Source organism: Rattus norvegicus, chromosome 1 (assembly GCF_036323735.1).
Source record: "Rattus norvegicus strain BN/NHsdMcwi chromosome 1, GRCr8, whole genome shotgun sequence".
Classification (NCBI taxonomy): domain Eukaryota; kingdom Metazoa; phylum Chordata; class Mammalia; order Rodentia; family Muridae; genus Rattus; species Rattus norvegicus.
The window spans coordinates 142,650,199-142,676,341 of record NC_086019.1 but is presented as its reverse complement, the minus strand read 5'-3'; the positions used below and the strand labels follow the sequence as shown (position 1 = coordinate 142,676,341).

General features: G+C 46.6%; 1 protein-coding gene and 1 long non-coding RNA gene across 2 annotated transcripts in view; both read right to left on the bottom strand.

Moving 5' to 3' along the window:
• Positions 1 to 26,143, bottom strand: part of Abhd2 (abhydrolase domain containing 2, acylglycerol lipase) — an 81,145-nt gene that overhangs the window by 31,551 nt on the left and 23,451 nt on the right. The gene's annotated exons all lie outside the window — the stretch shown is intronic.
• LOC134483740 (uncharacterized) lies at positions 1,488 to 26,143 on the bottom strand. The gene is made up of 2 exons (XR_010060619.1): positions 23,248 to 26,143; positions 1,488 to 23,193 (listed from the first exon to the last, which is right to left on the bottom strand). It is a non-coding gene; the product is annotated as an uncharacterized LOC134483740 (long non-coding RNA).

Here is a 26,143-nt window from a genome sequence, read left to right as displayed (position 1 = left end):
CTACCCCAGACCCATGCTCCGTTCATTAGTGCCTCCTACACCAGCCCTGGTTTCAAATTTAGAGCATCAAGCAATTCAATGTGGGCTATTTCTATAATTGAGGGGAAAAGAAAGCAAATAATATCCTTTAAATACATCCTGTGTGACAAGATTGGCCTCATTATTGCCAAATGAGCCGACGTATAGAGCGGCTTACACAGCACCTCTGCTCAGTAAGTGGTCACTTCTGACAGAGCTGCTGTGGTTACGCCATTAACAAGAATTCTGCTCCTGGCTGCACCATCAAGAGTTGTAGACTCTCCTCAGAGCCTCCAAGTGCCTAGGGATATAGAGAGAGCACTACAATAAGCCTCAGAGAATGTGCTAGAAGGTCAAGCAGTATTTTCGATGGATTAATGAAGACTAATGGCTTCTTTGCCTAAGCAAGACATGACGCCTCCCTTACAACTGTCCTCTGCGAAGACAACAGTGGCCTTGGAACAAAATGCAAGAACTAAAAACTCATTAATTCCTGGGAAAGAGATTGCTCCAATTAAGAACTGAGGATGGTTCGTGGCCCTGGTATAAGATGATCCCATTTACTGAAAATGATACCGGTTTACCTCGCAGCTTTTTATCTAAGCTCAGTGGCTAGGCATGAACTGTGTTCCACATGAACTAGAATGTCCTAGTGGGACACAGTGGTGGCATCAATCTTGCAGCTCTGTATAACGTCCTGGGGCATTTTATTAGTGACTTATCTCAACCTATTTGTTCATTCAGCTATCATTTTCCTCAGCACCAGATGGTTCTAGAAGCTCTTTTTCTACTTATTCCTTGTGTGTGTGCTATTAAATACACATGAAGTAAAGAAGTAAAGCCCCACCCTGAGTGTGTCCCCAGGCAGACTGCTGCTTTGGGGCTGGAGAGACGGGAGAAGGGTGTTTAAGTGACAGGACATGGGACCCTTGCTAGCAGGTACAAAAATCCCCTAGAAATAAATGGCTGGATTTGGAAAGCACAGTAGGGTACATTTACAGAAAAGTAATGTCACCAGGACAACTGAATACCATGTAAGACTCGGCCACATAGTTGACAGAATCCCTCAGACTGCTGCTGGGCTGTGTAGAGAGAGAAGGGAGAACCAGGAAACCAAACTCCTCACAAAAATTAGGGGGGCATTTTCCTTACAATATGAATAATAATAAAAAAGATAAATATACTGGGGTTAAGAATATCGGAACAGAAGGCAGGTGGATCTCCGAATTCAAGGCTAGCCTGGTCTACAGACTGAGTTCTAGGACAGCCAGGGCTACACAGAAAAGCCTTGTCTCAAAAACAAAACAAAAAACTAACCAACCAAAGCCAAAACAAGTATATTTCCTATGCTACTTTTAAATTTTGCTTAGAATATGTTTTAATCTTAGAAAGTATGACAAAAAAAATTACAGCCAGATCTCCTTTTGGCTACTTGCAGATTTTGCATATCAGAATTGTCCTAGTAGATGTTTAATGATCACACACACACACACACACACACACACACACACACACACACACAACCTCCCATCCCCATGACGCATGGCCTCCTCTGAATCTTAGCTCCCCTATCCTGGTGGCCTCCTAACTGCTCGTCCTGTTCCCCACCCGCTGCACTGTTCAGTTGTCCGCCTTGCCAATGGAGAGAGAATCTCAACACACAAATCTGGTTGCAGCTCTCCGATGCACAGGTCTGCAGCTCTCCGGTGCACAGGTCTGCAGCTCTCCGGTGCACAGGTCTGCAGCTCTCCGATGCACAGGTCTGCAGCTCTCCGGTGCACAGGTCTGCAGCTCTCCGGTGCACAGGTCTGCAGCTCTCCGGTGCACAGGTCTGCAGCTCTCCGGTGCACAGGTCTGCAGCTCTCCGGTGCACAGGTCTGCAGCTCTCCGGTGCACAGGTCTGCAGCTTGGCCTAGAGTTGGTTACGCCCTGTGCTTCCCTAACTCTGCATAAGCTCCAGAACTAACCCAGTATCTCAGCTTCATCTCAAATGGATACTCCGGGGGACAGTGTCTATTCCAGATGCCTAGCTTGCCATACTAGTCCCTCCCGGCCCCTGGGCCTTTCTTGTCTTTGGGAGTCGCTCCCTATCAGGTTGGCTACTGGGTCACTGTCCCATTCCTGTGCACTGCTCTGACCTAGCACCCAGGGAGCTCCATGAGTTAGGAGGTTCTATCTAGGCACAACTACTACATTTACCTGAAGGTCTATGCCCTGGCACCCACATTAAGCACCAAGAGAGAATTTGCTGAGACAGCAGAAACAACCCACTTAGTAAATCTCAGGTTTTAAAATATCTTTAAAAGATAGTATGCATCATGACAACAGGAGTCTAGCTCTCATCTGATTGGCATTTGGAGTCAGACATTCTTAGAGCTGGTAGAATAAAATCTTCAAAGTGTGTGTGTGTGTGCACTCACACGCGCGTGCTCAACTGTCTTAGACTCACAGTGTGAGGTCAACTGTGCACAGCATAAGTCTCACAATCTTTAATTGTATGACAATGCCACCTACTGATAAAACACCATTTTTAATTAACTTCACAATAACACGCAGCAGGACTTACAACGATGTGATTTTGAAGTAAGTTTAGTGTAGTGGGTTTCTAACTGCATTAAAAAGTATTTATATAACTTATCAAAAAACTACAAGGAAAAAAATCAAAAACAGTGTTCAGAATGGCCCAAGTTAAGGGAGAAATACAGACCTGAAGGATAAAATACTTTGGAGTTTATCTGGACAACGCACACAAACGCTGCTGACACAGTCTGTGAGAGATGATTATTCCATCACCACCACTGGTTGTCTGAAAACATAGTAATCATCAGCTCACTTGACCCTGTGTCTGAAGGTCATTCTCAGACCTCGGCCAGTCCGGGACGGGTTGGGTGGGCAGAGTGTAGTGGAGGACAGCCCTAGCCTGTCTCTTGAGCCTGGGTAGGCTGTGTGTTGGTCCCTGGAAGCCCGACTGCCCAGCAGGTGAGAAGTACGAGGCACACCTTGAGGATAAATGCAGTTTCAATTCTATGGATAAAGCCAAATTGCCTTCCGAAGACGATGGATCAATTTATATCCCTACCACTAATACACGAGAGCACTTGTTTGGCTTCTTTACCCTCATCAATAGTTGGCATTAATCTTTTACATTCTGGCCACTTTAATGGGCACCTTATTTCAATATGTTTAAGGCTGATCCATTTATGCTTTTAAAAAATGTTCATCGGAAAAAAAATGTTCATCGGGATGCCAAGTGGGCTTGGAGGTTAAAGGCTTTTTATTTTGCCAAGCCTGATGACCCCACTTCAATCCCCAGGACATACATGGCTACTGCAAGTTGCCCTCTGACCCCCACAGGTGTGCATGGAGGTGCATAAAAGTGTTTCTCATTTCAATTTGTGTTTTCCTGACTCATGTTTCCTACTATTTGCATTTATTTTCTTCTGTGAATTCTGTTTATGCTGTTTATTTTCTATTATATTTTTACTTTTCCCTGTTAATTTGTATTTTTATTAGCGCTATATTAAACATTATCATTTGTATGTTAGAATTGTTTTCTTATTATATTACTGTATGTTTAAGTTCACATTTTTCATTGGTTTTTGAGACAGGGACTCAATACATAGCCCAGGCTGGCCCCGAACTGGCAATCCTCCTTCCTCAGCCTCTTGAGTGCTAGGACAGCAGGTTTGTATCGTGATGCCCAGGAAAGTTTAATTTGACTTTTACATATTTTTTATACCAGCTATTCCCTCTTATTCCTACAGTTAGTTTTTAAAGAACCGTATTCCCCTTAAATGCACTTATTTCCCTTAAATGCACTTATTTCTCTAAGTGGTATGAAGACGCAGCTCATCTCCTCCTAACAGATGAGGTTGTTATTCTTGGACAATAATAAATGCTCCACTCATCCGGACTGACTTCCACCATTACCTGTAATATACACCACGGTCCCGGTTACATATCCCGGTTACATATGCTTCTCTATCTCTATTTGGGTTCGTCTGTCTGTCTAGTCATTTGCCAGTATGGCTGTTTTAATCAATACAGCTTATGGGATATTTTGAGAGATAAAAGTTCTGGTTACCTTCACTATTCTTTTGCAAAATTTCCCCAGCAGATTCTTTCTTTCTTTCCAGGTAAATAATATGATGGGCTTGTTTAGTTCCTGGGAAACTTTGAGAAGACTTGGTTGAAAACATCAGACATATATCACTTTGGTGTTAACAGACACCTTTGCACCGACTTGCATCTAGAACATGGCGCATCTCCTCTATAGCCCACACTGAAGCCTTGCCGCTTTCTCTGTGGTTCAGAGCGTGCAGTTTGACTACGCTGCTTTGCATGTGCTCAAGAACTGGAGCATATGGTCATGTTTATCTCTAACAAAGCAGGAATAATGTTTCCTCCTCCTTTTCTACTCGCTGCTCTGTCCACTGTCCTGCTGAGGCCTATGCTTAATAAAGGCTCGTTACTAAGAAACAATCACCAAATAGAGGCCGGCCTGTCCTTATCATATCAACATCTGGCTTTCCTAACAAAATTGCCCAATGGGAAGAATTGTGAGGGAAAAACCTGAATCTTCCCGCCAGCCCTCACACCCCCAGGCATGCACACTGCACGCACGCACATGCACCCATACACACGCACACAGTCTTTAGGCAGTTTGAGCAAGCAAATGGTTACAACTTTTAAAGAGTTGAGAAAAATAAAGTTGACTGATTGCTTATGTTTGCCTTAATCCAGGGTGTAACCAATTTTTCTCCCTGTCACCTGGGTCTGTTGGTTGTAAATTAAATTACTCCACTGTGTACCTGTCATTTCCTTTGACTCTCTTGTACCTCTAATGATCAGGATTTGATGTGCAGTACGTGTACTGCACTGATGTACTCTATGTGTTCTGGATATACCACCCGACACTGAGTCCCCTAATCCCTAAGCCCTGGCTAGTCCTTTCCAGGGAACCAAAAGCCCATTAGCAGGTACTTCTGGGCATTGTAGATGCGCATCATATAGGGATTTTTTTTTTACTAATTTTTGTTTACATATGTGTGTGTGTGTGTGTGTGTGTGTGAGAGAGAGAGAGAGAGAGAGAGAGAGAGAGAGAGAGAGAGAGAGTATACCACGTGTATTCAAGTCCCTGTGGAGGTCAGAAAGAGACCCTGAAGCTGGAGTTACAGGTAGGTACGAACCACCAAACTGAGGTCCTCTGGGAGAGAAGTCATTTTTCCAGTCTCTGGAACCTGGCTCTGAGTAAGCTACATCAAGAAAGGAATGCATGCCAGGGGCAGTGCAAGACATCTGCCTTGAGAGTGTGCCAAGGAAGGAAGGAAGGAAGGAAGGAAGGAAGGAAGGAAGGAAGGGAGGAAGAGAGGGAAAGAAACCCAAGGAGGGATGTCTGGCTATATCACGCTCATTTGCACATCCATCATTCACTGGCACGGGTAATTCATGCCTTTTGACGCTCTGAGTTGCGTTGCTGTAAGCATTTGTGGACAAGCTTCTGTTTGAAGCCTCTTTTCAGTTCTTTGAGGCCTGTACCTGGAAATGGAATCGCTGCTTAACTGCCTGAGAACCAAGCTGTTCTCCATAGCAGCTACACCATTTTCTATTGCTAGCAGCAACGTTCAAGGGCTTCAATGTCTCTGCCTTCTCACCAGCACTTGTCACATTCCATTAAAAATGTCACCTTGTAGGGGCTGGAGATACAGCTTGGTGGTTAAGAGCATACATCATTCTTTCAGAGGACTTGAGTTTAATTCCTGGGTGGCTAGAGGGATCTGACAGCTCTGGTCTGTGTAGCCTCCTACACTCATGTGTACACACACACACACACACACACACACACACACACACACACACACACCTACCTTAGAATAAAATCTAAGTTCAAGACCAGTCTGAGCAGTTTTGTGGGATAAAAGGGTTGGGGGCGTATAACTGTGTAGTGGATCCCTTGTCTAGCAGTGTGAGGTTTTGGACTCCACTCCAATATTGGAAGAAACAAGATTGAGCCTTCCTAACGGGTGTGAAGTGACTCTCATTCCTGTCTTGATGTACTTTCCTTTGTGGCTATTGATGTCAAACACCCTACCATTCTGACTCTATTTCCTACCCTCAGTCTCTGTCTCTATTTTTAAAAAATGAATAGTGGATAAATATCAGCCCCTTATTCATCTCATAGCGGCTATGACTGGGAAAAAAAAGAACCACCTCAACAGAATCAATTAAGACTGCATGTGGCACAATTTAGTGTTGTCTAAAAATTGGTATAAGAATCTTAGTGTTCACACGAACATTTTGACTTCCACAGTTGAACATAAGAATTAGATGTGGGGGACTAACAGCCACAGGAGACTTACTACACTGGGAGTTACAGTCCTAATATGTGTGATGGATCAAAAAAAAAAAGATCATTGAGCAGGGCACATGTAATCCCAGTACCTGGAAGGCTGGGACAGGAGGATTGCTGTGAGTTTGAGGCCAGTCTGAAACACATAAAGGAAAATACTGATCACACTCTAGTCACCTGCAAGAATAAGACTCACGCCAAGAAAAAACCACCAGAATCTTACAACATCAAAGAAATGGCGTCACTGGACCAAGACCTGGGGTCTCTCTCCCTTAGTGACTTAAAACACATTAAGGATTTTTCTCAACAAAGAGCCCCTTAACAAAGGAAGCCAGAGATGTGTGAGATGCTATTCATGGCTCTATAACCCCGCGTTTATTTACCTTCCTCTCTGAACAGAGAACATGTAAAGCGCCCCGTGTTTATTTACCTTCCTCTCTGAACAGAGAACATGTAAGTAAAGCTGTTTGTTTTTCTACAGCTCCTTGCAGGTTTTCAAAGTCCCTTTGAGCATGATCTCATTTGGTTTTGATGTCACTTTTGTGAAATGGACTGCCTGCTTTCCCATGGGGACCCTGAGGCCGAGAGTTAAAAGCCTGGACGGCCAGACTGCACGGCAACAGTAGAACGGAGAGTTCACCTGAGGCCCTGGCACTGTGCAGTGCTTATGTGGATGGCGACTTGGTAGTGGGGTGGGGGGATACTTTCTCTTCAGAGAGTCCACTAATCGTCCTGTAACAACAGTAGCGGTAAACACCGGTGTAAATGTGGTTTGTCATAGTCAGCGCGGTCAGCAGCCTCTAGTTTAAAACCTCTGTAAAGTGGCGTGTGAGACTGGGCTATAATTCAGAGGCCTTCCCTATCGTACGCAAGGCTCTGGGTATACACCCCAGCATTGCAGCAGCAACAACAGCAGCACCACCCCACAAAGAACAACCACCACCAAAAACCCAAGCAAACAAATCAGCGCATGCATTTCCTAGACTTTTTAAAGCTATCTCCTTCTCAGAAACACAAGACGATCAGAGCAGTTACTTCCTCCCCAAGACAACAGCTAACTGAGGACCTGGTAAAAGAGGCTATGCTATGTAAGCCAGAACTGGCCATGTCATGGAGAAAGGACATGCTCCACTCAAGTTCTGGTCTTCAGCAAGTCCCCAGACAGGGGACTCACTGCAGAGTGACTCCCTCCCACTTTCACTTCAGTTTTCTCTGCCTGTGCTCCCTCTGCATTTAAGAAGGGTTCACCACTCAGTTGCAGCGTGGGGATCCAGTTGGAAGGTGAACTATCAGTCATAACCCAGCAACATCCTGAAATCTCCTCTCTGATAGCATCTCGATCCTCCTGCCTCAGCCTCCCTATCGTTAGGGTTATAGGCATGTGCTACCACAACCAGACTCACTCTTTCTCCAAGTGCAGCCCAGACTGTTCTCCAGTGCTGGACAGATGGCTGTATCTGGAGCTAAGCACAGATGGCTTTGTGGCTTCAGGTTGGGATCATGTTGTGCAACAAATGAAAACACAGAAACCAGTCTTTAAATCGGAGGGAGCTACAAGATGTTCTGTGGGGAGGACATGGGCCCAGCACTACCAGAGGGAATGCACATGCAATGTAGACACACTCCTCTACAAGGAGAAGCCAGCAGAAGGGCCCAGAAAGAAGCCGTCGGCGTGCAGTCTCTCATTTTTCTGGTTTTGCAGAGCCTGGGATACAACCTAGGACCCGAGGTGGCAGGGAAGGAAGCGCTCTAGCACCGAGTGATAGCCCCAACCTTCTCTTTCATGATGGAATTGAATTTGCTTAAGTCACATGTACATGAAACACCCCCCAACACACACACACACACACACACACACACACACACACACACACACACACACACACACACACAGTGTACTAGAAAGCACATCGAGGAACAGCTAATACTGTGATTTTCCTCAGAAGTAAGAAATTCATTTTTAATCTACCCCCCTGCTGTATCTCAAAGGCCTAAGGGTGGAAGGAGGGACACCCATCATTGAGCGTCTGCAGGACCATCAGGCACCCATAGCTGCCTCTGGAATTCATCCTTGAGGTTGATTTGAAAGGTCAGCATGCAAAATGGATGGCTATCTTTTTTAGGTGACTGTCAGCACCAGTGCCAGCACCTCGCGTCTCTGGGCAGGTCCTGAGAGGAAGTGTCTGAAACCACAGCCCCTCCCAGGAAGTGTCCAGAGACCACAGGCCCTGACTTTGTTCAGTTCCACAAACACATCTCTGTCACTCTACTCTGGCCCGCGGGCTTCCTTCTCCCACAGAGCTCAAGTCCACATGACTCACAGAGCAGGGGAGATCATGAAAAAGGATCTCTCCATTGTATCTATTGCTTTGTTGTTTATTCGTTTAAGACGTGTTTATTTTTACTTTATGTGTATATTTGGCCTACGTGTATGTCTGGGTACCATGCATACCTAGTTCCGTCAGAGGCCGTTGGATCCAGCTGGAGTTATGGATGGTTGTGAGCCACCATGTCGACAAAGGGGCCCTAAGCCAGAGCAGCACACTCTCTTAAGCAGACTCATCTCTTCAGCCCTCACATGGCTTTTTCATTCCTCTCCTGACAATCTAATTCTCCAGGGATGCCGACATTTCTCCCTGGCTGGAAGCGGGGACACCAGACAGGGAGGGTTCCAGTCAGGGGTTGGTTGGGACTGTCAGGGTAAACAAGCTCTAATGTCCACTTGGTTTCCAAAGAGAATGTTGCCTCAGAGCAGGCGTCCATTCTGCTTTGTGTACACACTCAGGTGAAGAAAACCAAATTTTCCGCCTCTGGAAAAAAAAAACAGGTGACCCCAGAGGAGGTAAATATTCTGACTAAAGGTCAGTGACACGTGGGATCCTTATCTAAGAATGCACTGTCGGCGGCTGGGACTAAGTCAAAGCCAGGATTATTGGCTGTGTTAGCCCAATAAAGCTTAACAAATGTGGGCTCTACAAAGCCCACAGAGAAAGCGAGGTACAGTGCCTACCCTGCAGGGCCTGAGACGGAGCTCGGCACTCAAGGAGTGCCAGGAAGCTGCTGTCATAGAGAAAGAACGGTGGGCACTAGGGTCCCAGAAGCAGACAGCAAGGCATGACGGCATGTAGCCTTGTAGCGTGTGGCCTTGTGGGTAAGGAGTCACCGGTTCAAGATGGAGTCTGGAGTCAGGACGCCTGAGCACCCTGCCACAGCCTGGACAAAGCATGCTCAGAATTTAGGCTTCCCCACAATTTTGAACGGCGATATCGTCCAGTTTTATAGATGGGGAGGAGTACGGGCAGGTGACTTAAGCTACGACTTTTCCTGTTACTTTACACTTTTAAGACTCACTAACCCCACGCCCACCCCCAACTGGAAGTTAAATTAGCAACAAGCCATTAATCAACTGTCAAGATGCATTTTGAAACCATATGTCTCCAAAGTGCTAATTGAGTTTGCTGGGGCTCTCTTTGGTGTTTGCCCGTGCAGTCGACAGAAAGTCATTTCTTTGGTCTCATGTTTTCTACAACTAAAATTGTCTTTTGAATGGCAGTGTAGTTGGCATGGTAATTATTTCAATATTCACATTTGGGGATATTTGAAATGAGGGCAGAATGTTAATAAAATCATACTGGGTCTCTCTCCAAAGATAATGAGACCTCAGAAAGTAATGGGAGAGACAGACAGAGGCACTTCCAGAAAAGTGGCAGGTGTCTGCTTTGGGGAAGCACTTTTTTTATTGCTGGCTGGGGTGGGGCACACAGTAACAATGCTTTGTTGAGGTGGCAAAGTTGAACTGTCTGTCTGTCTGTCTCTGTGTATGTGGCACACACACACTTAGGGATTTTTATCAGACCAGAGTCTCCCCTTTCTAGTTACCCAAGTCTGAAACCCAGGACTCTGGTTGAATCTAAACCCAGATTCCTTCTCTGGGTTCCTCTTTCCCAGCCTGACCAGGTCAATATTAGGTCTTTAGAGTCACAGACAGGCCTCCAGAAGCCCTTTCTTTTCAGGAGGCCCTGGGGGGACATCTCTCCAGTCCTCCAGGGCAGAACAGCTGGTATGAGGACACAGTCTGTCCTGAGTTTTAGAACAAATGCCTTGGCCTTCTACCTCTGAGGAGCTTTCCAAACACTCCTCCCCAGGACCTCAGAGAGTGCTCCTGGTACAGCATGGCTCACACTCCTCCCCAGGACCTCAGAGAGTGCTCCCGGTGCACCAAGGCTCACACTCCTCCCCAGGACCTCAGAGAGTGCTTCCAGTGCACCAAGGCTCATACTCATCCCCGGGACCTCAGAGAGTGCTCCTGGTACAGCATGGCTCACACTCATTCCTGGGACCTCAGAGTATGCTCCCGGTGCAGCATGGCTCCACTGAAGGCAGACCTTGGCAGCTGCTGCTCATTACCCTCTCCCCAGACTTTGCTAAATGTTCTATTCCGGATTTGCTGGATTCAGCACAGGAAAATTCCAACCCAGAAACGATTCCACCTGAAAAGAGGAGGAGCTAGAGAGGGCAAGATAGACATCATCATCTGTCCTTGCAACTGGCTTCTAAGCCCAGCAAGGGGTCACTGGGCAGAGCTGGCACATCTGTGGGATCCCTTGTGTGCCACAGGCAAGCTTTAAAGCAGGAATGTTGGGGAGAACAGACCCACGAACGACAGTTAAACCACTTAAAATGAAACCATCTGTATTTTTCTGCACTAAGTTCAAAGAAAAAAAGCTTTCAAACCCTTGGGATTGTATTCACATGTTAAATGTATCTGATCCCACAAGATGCATTTCCTGGCTCGCTCCAGAGCCCCACAATCCCCTCTGTCTCTTGGATGTGTCTCTTTGGTTTTTGACCGTTAAGGGTGGCAGCAGAGGGGGTGTTGCTAACAGGCTCCAGGGTTGGACAAAAGGCGTCCATCCCCTAAGGAACCAGGCCTATGAACGGGAGTCACAGGTGCTGGCCTAACCTTGGGCAGAGCCTTGCAGCTCCAGGTACACAGCTGCCCAAGTGCCAAACAGGCCCCCCAGATTCAGTGTGCTCAGTCTTCACATGGAAAACATCACCACCCTGGCAAACCTTTTCACTGAAAAATTATGGATTAAAAACAAAACAAAAGGGTTGGGGATTTAGCTCAGTGGTAGAGCTCTTGCCTAGCAAGCGCAAGGCCCTGGGTTCGGTCCCCAGCTCTGGAAAAAACAAAACAAAACAAAACAAAACAAAACAAAACAAAAAGTTAACCTGCCTGTCCTGGCCAAACAGGGCACATGCTGACACAGCACACCTTTGCTGTGTCCTCATGTTCTCCGATGACTTCCTTTCTGGAGGACACACACAAAGTGGCATGGCTCAGTCTCTGTGCAATTCAGTGTTGCCTTTGGCTGCTTCCCAGCCCAATACCACGTCTGTGCCAGGCTTTGAAGAGAGGGAAATAGGAAGTGGACAGTCCCATCCCCTCTGCCATTATTCCGAGTTGGGTCAACTGGGACACCTACACGTGAAACTGCTGGGTTATCTACAGACTGCTCTTTTTACCAGCACTTCAATTATAAGATGACTTTGAGATGGGGCTGGAGAGATGGCTCAGCAGCTAAAAGCACTGGCTGCTCTTCCAGATGACCCAGGTTCGATTCCCAGCATGCACTCGGTGGCTCACAATTGAATGTAGCTCCAGTCCCAGTAATCTGGCACCTCCTTCTGGCATTTTGGGGTACTGCACATGTAAGGTGCACATGCACATACTGACACACAGGCAGATAAGATATTTCTATTTTACACATAAAACAGAAATAAGGGGGGGGGTAGTTAAAAGATGCTTGCAAGAATTAAATTTTAATAGTTGCCATCAGTACTTGGTACTGCATGGTGCCTTCCTTCAGTGTACAGAAAAATAAAACCTGAAAGAATGACATATTAGACAAAAGACATGCTCTTACAGTATTGAATAAAAAAAAAACCATGCTTCTTTTGTCAATAATTATATAGATTATTATTAAGAAGCCATGCAGAACCTGACTCTCTTCTTGCTCCTAGGGAGTTCACATCACGAGGTGGAGAATAGGAAGGCAGACTCTGAGTACTCTCTAGGGCTCAAGGGGCCTGGGCAAAGGAGTGTGTACTGGAGCCATCTGCACCACAAGCGTGCTGTTCCTCACAAATCATCTGCACACTGACAGATGCACGAGCAAAACAATAGGATTTTTGTATTTGGGACAAAGCATTTAAACGCTCATTTGAGGAAATGCCCCACTGAAGAGCCAGTAAAATTAGGCAAAAGAAGTATAACAGACAGGTCATTCTGGCACTGCCCGCATCCCCACAGGAAAACACAGTTAAACAGACACTGTGGGCTCAGGATCACCGACTGCTCCTAAGTACAGGAAGTCTAGGGGAGAGAAAGACAGTCCTGAATAAATGAGATAAAAGCCGGCTGTTCACTAAACGCTGCTGGGTGAAGGAGGACAGCCACCTAGAACAACATAAGCTGGAGTCGCACCACATGGCAAGAGGAAATCAGAAGGACCAAGCATTTTAAAATAAAATAAAATCATGCATGTTCTAAAAGAAATTCAAATAAAAAAATAATCTGCAGCACAGGATTTCTTTCTTAGAAAGGATTACCCTTCTAGGAAAAACAGAAAGTCTACAAAGTGCAAAAGAAGCTATTGAAAAATTTGACTATGCACACATTACAAAATTCTGCATGGCAAATGCCACATGTAAAGTCTAAAGGCAAAGGACAAACCAGGAACAAATATTTGCAACTCCCATGACATAGGCCTAATTTCCCTGATCTATCTGGAGCTCTTGAAAATGATCAGAACTGGCCAATGACCATTAAGGCATTGGCCGGAGGCTACCAGCAGGAAGGGATGCAAAAAGAAGCTCTTAAATGCATTATTATAATGTTCTTTTCAAAAGAGTACAAATGAAAACCACAGAGAGAGAATATGTTTCACCCGCTCCCTTGGCAAATACAAGACCCAGAGTCCTCAGTGCTCTGTGTTTGGGCATAGCTGGCCTCTTCACATGGTGCTGGTGGGAGCGGCAGGAAGGCAGCCACTGGTAAATTTTCCTAGAGAAGTCCCTTTCGACCCCACAAGTCCGTTTCTAGTTTATCTGACACCAGCATGTGTAAATGCTAAGTGATGCACTGCAGCACTGGCAAAGCAGAAGAATGGCAACATTTGTAAGGAGACGATGGGCGAAGTGTTTGAGGTCTGCTTAGCAGCTAACCCAGTGCTAGAGAAAACTCCTTTAAACCTGGGAAGAGAGAATGAAACGAGCTGGGTGTGTGTGTGGCGGGGTGGGTGGGTGGGGGCAGGGGGACTCTGTGTCATCACAGTGCTTGGGAGGCTGAGGCAGGAGGACTGCAGATGCCAGGCCAGTGTGGGCTGAATACTGGGACCCTGTTTTGTCTTGTTTTTAAAGGTGAAAAGATGAACAAAAAAGCCCATGGGAAGCGAGACACATACAGAGGAGACTGAGAGAACAGTCGCTGCTCTCAGTGCAGGGGAGTCGCCAAGTGGAGATGGAAAAGCTGCAGCTGGGGCTTTCAGTGCAGTTGAAAGAGGCCACTGTGGAGGATGGCTGCCGCTCAGCCCTCTCCCAAAGCAGAGGAAAACACTGCCGCCAATGGCCAACAACTCTGCCTTTCTTTCTCAACTGTTCTAGGCTCTTGACACTGGCTTTTCCCTCTAGTGCCCAGGCTATTCCAGTGTCCACAGATACCGTTCCTTCTAGAGTCAAGGTCCATGCTTCCCTTTCTCACCACCAGGAGGAATGGGCTCAATGTCCTTTCTGGGAGAGCAGCAATTCATGTCATCTGACCTCCTTTTCTTCCCCTACAGACATGGGACTCGTGGGTGTAATCAGACAGCTGTTGTCACCAGTCCATGCATGTGACCGACCTGGCCAGAAGCTGGCCAGCAAGCAATGGTGGAGATCAGAGCACTGGGATTAGAAGCTCATTAACAAACAAAACCAAGGGGCACAACGGACAAGGGGCAGACTATGTGGCAGGTGCAAACGCTATATAAACAGTGTGAAGTTCATCTTTGGGAATTACAGGAATGGTCAAAGACCAGCCACGGCACTGGGAAACAGGGGCATGAGGGCCTGTGAGGGCAGCAGGGCAGTCACCCTTCTTAGCCTGGATGCTGGCTGAAGGCACAGGACAAATCTGGATCGGTGAAATGCATGACTGGAAGACAAAGCCAGTTATTGCAAGAGTACTGTTTACACTGGTTCCTGTCCTCACTGACCCCTGTGCATGCTCCAATACCTTCCTGTCTATCTGAAGCAAAGCTAGCCTGCAGATCACTCAAAGCCCTTCATCCAAGATGCCATGGTACCGAGGTCCCTCCTCCCCCTTGAATCCTTTATCCCTGGCCTGAAATTACTCATGCTGATAGTTTGTGTTCCTTCCAAAATCTACGAACATCAGCATGAATTGATTCTGTGCAAAGGAACAGCTGTGTGGAACACAGACTCCCTAAAACGGTCTTTGTTCTCAAATCTCTGAAAAAAACTGCAGCTCAATCCCAGCTGCTCCGGAGCCTGGGGCAGGAGGATTGCCTCAAGTTCAAGGGCAGTTTGTGCCACATAGTGAGTCCTAGGGCAGTCTGGGCTCCATAGTGAAACACTGTTTCAAACGGAAGAAAAAGAATACAGTTGGAGATGAAAAAGACACATTCACAGAGGTATTGTTACATCCTTCCCTTAGGGAAGGGCCAGAGATAAGAGCAGTAGCAGGGAGCAGGGGAAAGAAGAGTCAGATATAGAGGAAGTGGGGGTGGGGGTGGGGGTGACGAAAGAGAGCGCAGAGGCAGGGGAAGCAGGGGATGCAGGAGATGCAGGGGATGCAGGGGATGCAGGGGATCCAGGAGATGCAGGGGACCCAAGGGACGCAGGGGATGCAGGGACCTCTGATGGACTGTGAAGGTAGATTTAAGGAACATCCTGAGTGAATTATGTAACAGGTGTGTAGATGGAGTGGACAGATCCTAAGAGTAGATTACCGGATAGATACCAAGGATAGATACCATAATACCACACTATTATGGCCTGATAATTTCAAATAAAAAGAAAATAAAGATTTGGGGATACCAAAATGGCTCAGGAGGTAAAGGTGCTTGCTGCCAAGCCTGGCAGCCCGAGTTCAATTCCTGGAACCGAGATGGTGGAATAAGAGAGCTGATTTCTGTAAGTTGTCTTCTGACCTTTACAAGAGTGTGTGCTATGGCATGTGTGCACTTGCATGTGTGCATACATGTATACATACACGCATGCATACACACACACACATAAACGCAATGAACATATAAATAAAAGGCTTACTAGAAGTCTTTCATTTCATATAGTATGAAATCATCGAGCAAGTTTGTGTGACTGAGCACAGTAGTCCAGGGGCTGCTGGAAGGTCATTTTAGTGTTGCTTGAATGTCACAGGAAGTCAAGGTGGTTAGGAAATCGCTTCCTTCCTGGGGGGCCATAGATGGTTCCCCAAATGTTTCAGATCACGACCTTTCAGAATGGGTATCCCCGGGAGTTAAGTAGCCAGAGCCCTTCACCTGGGTGGGGATTGAGGGTGTTTCACAAGCCTGACTCTCCCACCTCCATGATTTAATTGTGACACAGCAGGGTGCCACTATAGGTAACTGAAGAGCTCTGAGGAGACTCAGTGGCCACAACAACAACAACAACAACAACAAACAAACAAACAAACAACAAGAACGAAAGCTTCTTAACCCAGCAGTAACCTGTCCCTAGGTATACCTCATCCAAACCTGGAGAGTATAAATGCTCTACATGAGTAGAAACTTTCCAGAGTTTAGAGGAGGGATGGATTTCCCTGCAAACCATAGAGAACAGATCCCCTGAGTGGTACTACACCACCTTTAGATTCTGATCCCAAAGCCATCCCTGCCCCAAGGCTCTGTGTACAGGAAAGCTGTCTCCACCGCAGAAGACACGGGGGTCCACGCTGGCCACTTCATTCTCTGTGGCTTCAAAATGCAAACGCTGAAGGGAGCACGCTCAGCCTCATCATCACCGATGACATGCTGGCAGGAGATATGGAAATCATATTTATTTACCCTCTAGGACATATTATCAGAGTTGATGTCTGTCTTGCTTATACGCAGTTTGTGGTATGAAGTAGAGTACACACTGTAGCGAGGAGAGAGACGCTGAGAACAGACTAAGATAAAAATTGGTAACTACTAAATTCATGGCATCAATCGAACACAAGTCGCTGGTCTATGTTTAGCAATTTAGGGCTTCCTAGAAAGCTGGCCTGTGTCTGCTTCTGGATACCAGAGCAATTTTCAGGCAAATGCATATTGAAAAGGACCAGAAAAGTAGATGTGGTCCCAGGCAAGACTTGTAAATGAAGCTTAAAGAAAGCACTGTAAATAAAGGAAAGTTAAGGACGACCAGGAATCCAAGATAGAGGCTAGCACTTGGGAAGACTGGGAGAGAAGGGTAACTTAGCAATGGAACCTACAGTAGGAGCAGGACCTTCCGGCCCACCCTTGCATTTGGTTTGACAGAGAGTAAAGGCATCCACTGTAGCAGATGTTTCTTTTGATTTCCCCCCTTCTGAGGCAGGAGCTCATGTGGCTGTGGCTGACCCTGAGCTCCTGATCCTCTTGCTTCTACCTCCCAAGTGCACATTCAGGTATGAGGAGTCCTGACATACATACTCAGGCTTGTGAACAGGGTATCAGGAGGAGGGATTAAGTAGGAGAGGGATGCATTTGGAAAGCTGGCATTGGTTGCTTTGGCATGAATGACATGGCCCCTATTTAAATAAAATGTAGGGATCACGAAAATTCTGAGTTCTGAACCTTTTTAGGTATTTGGGCTTTAGCAATTTCTGAAAGGAGGAATAGAATCTTTACAAGAAGCTATGATCTGGATCTCAGGTAGAGAACACAGGTGAATTCTACAGCAGGCTCCTTGATTGACTCAAGCAAGGTAAGATGCTTCAAGGATAGTGGTGCTCTCCTTCCTGTCATGGCCAGCCTGTTCCTGGGGTAAATATCTACATTAGGGTACACATAGAGAAGGAGGATGAATATCCAAGAGTAAAATATGAGCTAGTTACTGGCAAAGTAATTATCAACTTCAAATGCATACTCACTCACTCACTCAGAAAACAAACAGCCTCGCTATATGGCAGAAGCAGATGGTGAGAAATGGTGTGGTCAACACATCCTGCTTGTCTGAGACTCCCTCAGTATTAGCATAGGAAGTCCCATGTCACTGGGCATTCTGGTGCACACCTTTAGTCCCATCACTAAGGAACCAGGGGTAGGTAGGTCTCTGTGAGGTCAAGACGAGCCTGGTCTACATAGTAAGTTCTAGGCCAACCAAAGCTACATAGTGTGACTCTATCTCAAAAAAAAAAAAGGCCCATGTCTGCTATACACCTGCCAACCCTGGGCAAGCTAGGACATCTGGTTGACCTTGTAACAATGGCCTATATCCCAGGGTCAATTTGTTTGTTTGTTTGTTTTGTTTGCCTTGACAGTATGGTTGTGATAACAATTCTTTGAACTGCGAGTAGAAGCAATGTTCAGGTGAAGCAGCCTCAACTAAGGCTGCCCATCAGCATTCAATGCCAAGAAAGACGGCTTGAGTGTCTCATCTTCAAGTTTTCTAGGTACAATGCTCTGAAGGGCTAAGTAATAAGCACATCGGGACGCCGAAGAGCCTCTTAGAGCATCTATGGAAATATTTGTACAGCTCTTAGAATGGATAAAATCAGGTCAATGAAATAAAGATTCCTGGCAATTAGTTTATCCCCTGAAAAGGACAAAGCTTTAGTGTTCAGTAGAGGATGGAAGGATTTAAATCTGATCTGGAATGTGGGTGAACAAGAGGGAACTAAGCGGAATTTAAGCCCAAGATAATGAAATTCTTTCCAGCTTTAACTCCCCATAAATGAGTTATGCTGGTGGCAGAACTTGACCTAGGAGTAGCTAGCCCAGGGTTTGCAGGCTGGCATAGGAGTGGCAGGCTAGTCCAGGGGTAGCAGGCTGGCATAGGGAACGGCAGGCTAGCCCTGGCTTTGGCACTGGCAATGCAAAGAAAGGGTCTTATAAAACAGGCAGGAGGAAAACCGCAAGAGAGTAGAGTCCTCCATTCTTTTGATAGAGACAAGAACTTCGTGTTCTCTACCAGGGACATCTGAATGCGTGTGTGTGCGGGGTTCTGGTAAGGTGTTTCTAGTTATTTAAAAGTTCCTTGGCACGCTAGGGCAAAAATGCCTTTATCTTGCATATTTCTATCAAACACAGTAAATATATAATATAGAACTAGGGTTTTTTTGTGGTGGGTAAAGGAAAAGAGCTGTTTTCTTTTAGGAGGAGATGTAAATGACAATACAGAAAGGGGGTTAAGGGCTCGAGGGTGCTGGAGTGGTAAACACCCGCTGTTCTTCCAGAGGTCCAGTTCCCAGCACCATCCCCGAGGCTTTCAGACGCCTGTAACTTCAGCTCGAACGGCTCTGGTGGCCCCTCTTGACCTCTGTTGGGTACTTGTACATGACCACCATACCTTCACGTAGACAGACAGACAGACACAGATAATGAAATCTCCACTAAGAATCAATATTGTTTGAGAGAAAAATGAAAAGCAGTTTTTCTCTGCCTCATTAGGAATATTGAAGAAAGTGAGCCAGTGTGTAGGAGGAGAATAGCCACAGTCCTAGTCACAATGAAATCAATTTTCAAAAATGCCTCTACAAAATGTCTACAATGTAAACATCTTTACTGACTTAAGAGCCCCCCACCCCCTATCCCCAGCCAACAGCTAAGTCCGAAGAAGGAGATCCTCTAATGTTTAGAGTCAGCAACGAGATGACCATGGCAAGGAACTAAAACCACAGGCTAACTAGGGCTGAGAATGATTCAGTGGGAGCCTGGCTGCTCAGGGCCTGAGCTCTGCTGAGGGAGAGCAATGGGGAAAACCAGTGGTGACCCAAGGTGATCTCCTGAAGAACCACCAGGCCTTGGCCGTCAGCTTGTGACTGTGATGTGGCTTCCCCGAAGCAGTGTTCCGAGAGGACACGAGGGCGCAGGACAGCCAACTGTTGTGCTTGGCATGGTGTTAGAATGGGTGTGAACATCACGTCAAGTTTTGGGCATTTCTCAAACCCACTGTGAATAATAACACTCAGTTCTAGGTAGCACAGGTGACAGCTGGTGGCAGGAGAAAGCCATTCTATTTTTGTCTCTGAGGAAGCCATACACATGGCTAGGACTTGGTCACATTGCCTTCCCTTACTAGATCTGAAAGGGGAACCTAGCTGTCTCTTACATCCAGTGAAGAGAGCAGCTCTATTGCACGCTTGTCTGTCTGTCTGGCATGCTTCCCCTAAATCCCTTCATCTTCAGCTAGAACACACACGCACAGACATGCCCGCCAGTAAGTGAGAAGGCACAGCCTGGTTTCCCACAGGGAAAGGTACACATTGTAACAATAAGTGCCACCTGCTGCCCCTGTTCACTTTCCAACAGCACCTGCCAGCAGAGACCAGCCAGGGCCCCAGGGAGAGCCTGGGAACAATTAGGCATCTGGGGTTTCCCCGACTAATTTAAGACCAGAAAACTCATTTAACAAAACACATCTTCCAGAGACAGGTCAGGGCCTTCTTGACAAACAGCTTTGTCAGTGCTAAAGGGACAACTGACCCCCACCGGGGGTCGCTGAACCAACTGGAGCTAATGAAGTTTGTTGGTTTCTCTTGGCTAACACAGATGGCATTTGCCAAAATCTAAACATCTCTCACCTACACTTGCTTATGGGTAAAATGAAAGACAGAATGAACCAGACTTAAGGCTGAGAAACCCCAGGAGTCCTGCTCCGTCTTGTCAGGCATGTGGCACTCTACCTGGGGTGCATATCCTCCAGCAGAGAGATGAAGGCAAATTCTCACAAAGCAGATGAGAAGCACCCAATGGAGACAGAAGCTGTCTGCTGGACACAGGGGAAGGGCTCATTCTGGCTAAAAGGGAGTGGGTAAGATAAGAACGGGCTTTCTTTTTTGGACTCTGATAAAGCTTATGATTTTGTTATAAGAGTTATTTTGCTTTATGTAGTTATAAATAGTTATAATAATAGCTATTTAGTTAATATATAGTTATAATATATAATAGGGAGGCAACTCAGTGTGTCAAGAGCCTGTCATACAAGCCTAAGGACTTCAGTTTGGATCCCCTACATCCACACAAAAGCCAAGTCACGGAAGCGGCCATAACCCATTAGAGGTGGGGGTGGGGTGGGGTGGGGCGGCATGCAGTGAGGGACCAGGACCAGTTGATTCTAGTGATTGTTGGTCAAGCAGCCTAGCTGAATTGATAAAACTCCAGATTCAGCAAGACATCGGTCTCAAAAAATAAAGGTGGAGAGTGACCAAGGAAGACACTGGATATTGACATTTGGCCTCCATATGCACAGAGAAGCAAGAGTATAAGCACGTTCGTGTGCACACACACACAGACACACACACCCCCACAGACACACACCCACCCACAGACACACACCCACCCACAGACACACACACACACATACACACACACACACACCTCTCACACACACTCATCCAAAGATGGTGGATGACAGTCTTGTGGGCAGGCCCTTCCTGGGCTACGAGAGTGTTGTCAGAGATGAGGATGGACAAGTAAGTTTGGGCTTGAGTGATGACCGGCTTGAGGAAGCCAACCCGAGTACTATTATGACAACTGGGTGGGTCAGAGGCAGGGAGGCAATGTGGGACACTCTCATAAAAGCTCAAGGGAGTGGTGCTTATAAGTCAAACACGAGGGTACTGTGCTGTAGACTCAGGGTCTTATACTTTACTACATGCAAATGGTTACCCCTAAAGTACTAAAAGGAGAAACAGTGTCTGCTTGTTCCACAGCAGGGGTCAGAGAGGACAGACAGACAGATGAAGCCTCCCCCTCCCCCTGCTTAGCATATTTCCTTGTGCTACATTCTCCCCAGCCCACTAAAATAATTCATAACAAAATCTTAAACTGCACCAGAGTCTAAGAAACTTTGCCTAGCTTCCCCATTCCCCTTGGACACAGGACTGTCCTCTGTCTCCGGCATATTCTGTTTTCTGGGGATTGAGAGCAGGGGTGCCAGGACCACAGGAGGTTCATGCTAAGGAGTGAGAGAGAGAGGTCTGCTTGGTCCCTGGGAGTAGAAGGAAGTACGCTCAGAGGGGCTACACTTTGTCTGGGGTCCCTGGACCGAGGCTTGAACCCTAGTTTACATTTCTTTATATCCTTATAATCTGAGCACTTGGAAGGATGGTGCGAGATAGTGAACACTGGGGTACACATTAGGTTCAAGGCCAGCGTGAGCTGGTAGTATCAGACCCAGGCTCATAAACCAAGGATTTAGCTTAATGATAGACAAGAAAACTTACCCACAAGCCAGAGGGTAGGTAACAGCATGGCAGTGCCACAGTTTAAACAAGTTACCATTTGGGACCACAATGTATGTCTCTGGCTCAGTGGTAAAGGACTTGCCTAGCACATAGAGGTCAATTCCCCCGCAACATGCCCACGTACGTGCGCGCGCACGCGCACGCGCACACACACACACACACACACTCACACACACACACACTGTGGGTGGGCGAGGAAGGGAGAAACAGATGGACAGACTGACAGAGACATTATATCATCCTGATTTAGTTGAGGGCAAATATACACAAGAGCCCAGAGACGCTCATTCAAACAGCAATTAGATTAGAAGAATTATGGATGTTTTTGTGTGCTTTGTTCTCTGAATTTTTTATTCTGAGGAAAATGGAGATCTCAATCACCCTCCAGAGTCTTCTCATTGCTCCTCACTGAGCTTTGGCCTGCTTGTTTCACTAAAAGCAAACACTACTTGAATTGCTAGGTAAATATTGACCACACGTTGCTAAGTGAATAGGATATGCATCATCTAGGCTAGCAGCCCTCCTCCAAACATCACAGGAGCCTCTGTGATGTACCTTCAGGTCAATTATTTAAATCAGACTTAGAAGCTGACTCTAATGCTAAGAGGAGGAGAAACCCTCTGACTCTTTACTTTGAATGCCCGCCTTTCATCTGCTCCTTGCCTATCTGGGTAAGAGGCTCTGTTTGGATGTGCGGGATAGTCCTAAGCAGCTGCCAGAGTCGGCTACTGGGCGATGCTGGCACTGTGAACGAGCTACCTGCACCTTCCAGCAGAGGCGACTGTTTGTGGAGCCTGGAGATGGCTTCCTCCTATGAAAAAAATCTTCAAAGTCCCAGGAGAAGTTTTTTACCCACAATAGCCATTTCCTACCCACCCTCGGCTTCAAACACAAGTGAAGCCATTCCGGAAATGTGGCTCAGGGAAAGATCATCAGAGGATGGCAGCTTCCACCAGAAAGATTAGAAATAGACACGCAGGAACTGAAGGCCACTGGCAGGCAGGGGTACTCTGCTAACAATCCTCCCCTGGGCTAGCCTCCTGCTGTTCTGCTCTCCCCTTTACCCTGAGAACACTCCTTCTCCACTTCTCCCCAGGGACAAGAAGGGACCCACTCTCAACTGTTAGCCTGGCTTAGTCTCATGCCCAGCTTCCCAGTCCTTAAAGATGACAGGAAAAAATGAGTTTGTCCTCCATGTCATTGAGAGGGTCTGATGGCAGGACACATCTGAGAGGTGCTGAATGCCACACATGGACAAATCTGTGTGAGATCAGTTTGCTAAAATGGCATGAACACAGACCAGAATGTAATCAGAGGGAAGACACTGGTTAAAAAACAAGACAAAACAACAACAACAAAAACCCAAAACCTAAGGGGAACTGAATTCCCCCCAAACCTAAGGGGAACTGAATTCCCCCCAAACCTAAGGGGAACTGAATTCCTTGGTCCCAAATCATTTGTCACATTCAAGTTAGAGGGAGTTTGTGTGTTCAGAATTACACTCCTTAAACAATGTTCCAACCTACTCTGGAAGGGGATGCTTCTGTAACCAAGAGAAAGGTCTTGGACGTAGGTGCTTCCTGGAGAACTTGTCTTTCCCGTCTACCTTTTCAAGCCAAGGCTAACTCTAGACAAATATCGGTCCTGCCTTTAACCTAGGCATCCTGCACCCTCCGAAAGCAGGCTGTGCTGGCAGAAGGTCTGGACACTGGTCAGTAATAGGGAGCTCTGTGCTGATGCCATGAGCTCAGGCTGATGCCCCGTAAGAACAGACCAGGGCCCTTCTACCACGCCAGGAGTCAATCCCTCAACAGCTGTCCCAAGGTCAACACCACAGGCTCCTGCAGTCCCAAGGTCAATACCGCAGGCTCCTGCAGGGATGTGAACCAGGAAATGAAGGAAGTCAAGGGAGATGGAAGGACCTCAATCGCTTTGGTTAATTTTAAAAGAAAAGTAAGATAAGGAGGTAAGACCTGTCAGAAGCAGCTTTATTTATGCCTTGTACAAACAGGACAAAATCAATCCTTGGTAGTATCTTTCTGGAGCCTGAGCAAGGAAGGGCAAAGCTCCCATGGCTCTTCCCGCTAATCTAACCATTCCCAACCTGTGGTCACAACCCCTTTGGTAAGCCTCAATCTCTAAAAATATTTACACTACGATTCGTAACAGTAGCAAAATCACAGTTGTGAAGTGCAAGTGAAATAATTTTATGGTTGGGGTCACCACAACATGGTGAACTGTATCAAAGGGCCACAGCACTGGAAAGGTTGAGAACCATGGATCTAACTCCTCAGGTATCGGTGCTAAGCACAAACACATATTTGTACTCATATAAATTTATAGGGTTTTAAATACTTTGGTGTTATGGTTTTGAAAGGGAAGAGACTCCCCCTCCCAGACTCATTTATTTAGACAGTCGGGAGTGGTGCTCTTCTGACTGGGTGTGGAACCTTCTGGACATGAGGTCTAGATAGCAGACATAGGGCTGCTGGGGCAGTCTGGGTCCTGGCTCTGGCTTCCTGACTGCAGACACCAGGCACCTCAAACTACTGCTCCAGCCTTAAGCTGTTCCCACCCCCAGGGCCGTCCTCACCAGGATGGACTGCACCCTCTCAACTGTAGGGCCAAGTAAACTCCTTCCCTAAGTTCCTTCCAGTCAAGTATTGGTGATCAGAAATTTAACTAATAAATTTGGCCGGCCTTCCTTCCTTCCTTCCTTCCTTCCTTCCTTCCTTCCTTCCTTCCTTCCTTCTTTCCCCACCTCACCCCTTAAGACAAGAGTTTCTCTGTGTAGCCCTGGCTGTCCTTGGAACTTACTCTGTAGACCAGGCTGACCTTGGGGATCAAAGGCATGGGCCACTACCTGCCAGCATAAATTTGGTTTTCAAAAGCTCTCCACAAATGAGTTGATTGAGGCGCTGTGTCTGAAAGTATGTGTAAAAGTCACTAGCTAGTCTAAACTGGTGAGTTACTCAAACGAAACCTAGGAGAAAGATTCAAAGCACATGAAATGTTAGACAATTTTCAGAACACAGTTACTGTGCATTCCCTTTACAGAGTAGACTTCAACCGCAAAGATCATGAAATAAGAACACCCTATCCTTAGTGATGGTACCTGGTGTGATGGACAGGGTAGTTTTAAACACAAATAGGATGAATTTATGTTATGCACACCTCTGAATGACTATTAAGCAGCATCCCTCTGGATCTAAAGTCATACCATCATAACCATGGCTATAAGACACTGTGCTGGACCACCCCTACCACCCAAGGACCACGTGGAAGGTCCTCTGCCTTGGCTACTGGCCTCTGAAAAATTAACCAAATGACCGGAATGAACAAATCAAACACTCGACTCTCAGACCCCTCTTCTGCCCTGTCTGCTCTAGGAGACAATCATGTGCTCAAAGTCACTGACTTCCCAAAAGAGTGTGGACCGGGAGGTTTCTGCTCTTCCCAACCAAGTGCTAGAGACTTGCTAGACACATGCTCGGGAGACACAGTTTAAGGAGGACACCTCCCTGCACAATCATAGCCCTTGAGGCTCAGTGGGGTGAATGGAGCAAGCTCTCAGACACACAAAGGGATACCGGGAGTTGATCGACTAAAAAGAGGGCATGAAATGCTTCCCAAAGGAAGACCCAGTTAACCTGAGTGGGTAGGAAATTTAACACTGCCTCTCCTGGAGACAGGCTAAGTCCTGATGGATCGATCACAGTTTTTCTACGTCTCCTGCTTTCTCCTCTCAGAGGCATGCCACCCGCCTCCAAAATGCAGGTGTGGCCCACAGATCAGAGGTTAGTGCTCTAGACACTTTTTAGGGGATAAACAAGACCCCATGACAAAGCCTTTGTGGTTCTCACTAATAACTCTGGATGAGGATGGCGTCTGTCCTCAGAGTGATAAGAGTTAAAATATCCTCCAAGGTTTTTTATCTATCTAAAAATGTCTACGATTCTGCAAAGTCCTTGTCATGGATGATGATGATGATGATGATGATGACACCATGCTGTGAAGAACAGAATGTTTCCAAGCTACAAGGATATGATTCTTTCTTCCACCGTTCATTATTTAAACACTAGCCAGCTACCCAGACTGTTTTTAACACCAAAGTGGCCATTTCTCATCTATGCCTTACAGATACAATATGAGATCCATTTTGTTTGTTTGCTTGCTTGCTTGTTTTGCACTGCTGAGACTAGAACCATGGATGCCAAGCGACCCCTCTCCCCCTCAGCGACAGCCCTAGGCTGAGAAGGTTCTTTGAACGCCACACAAAGCCACCGTCAAACAGCAGGTGGGGACAGGCAGAGCAGTGA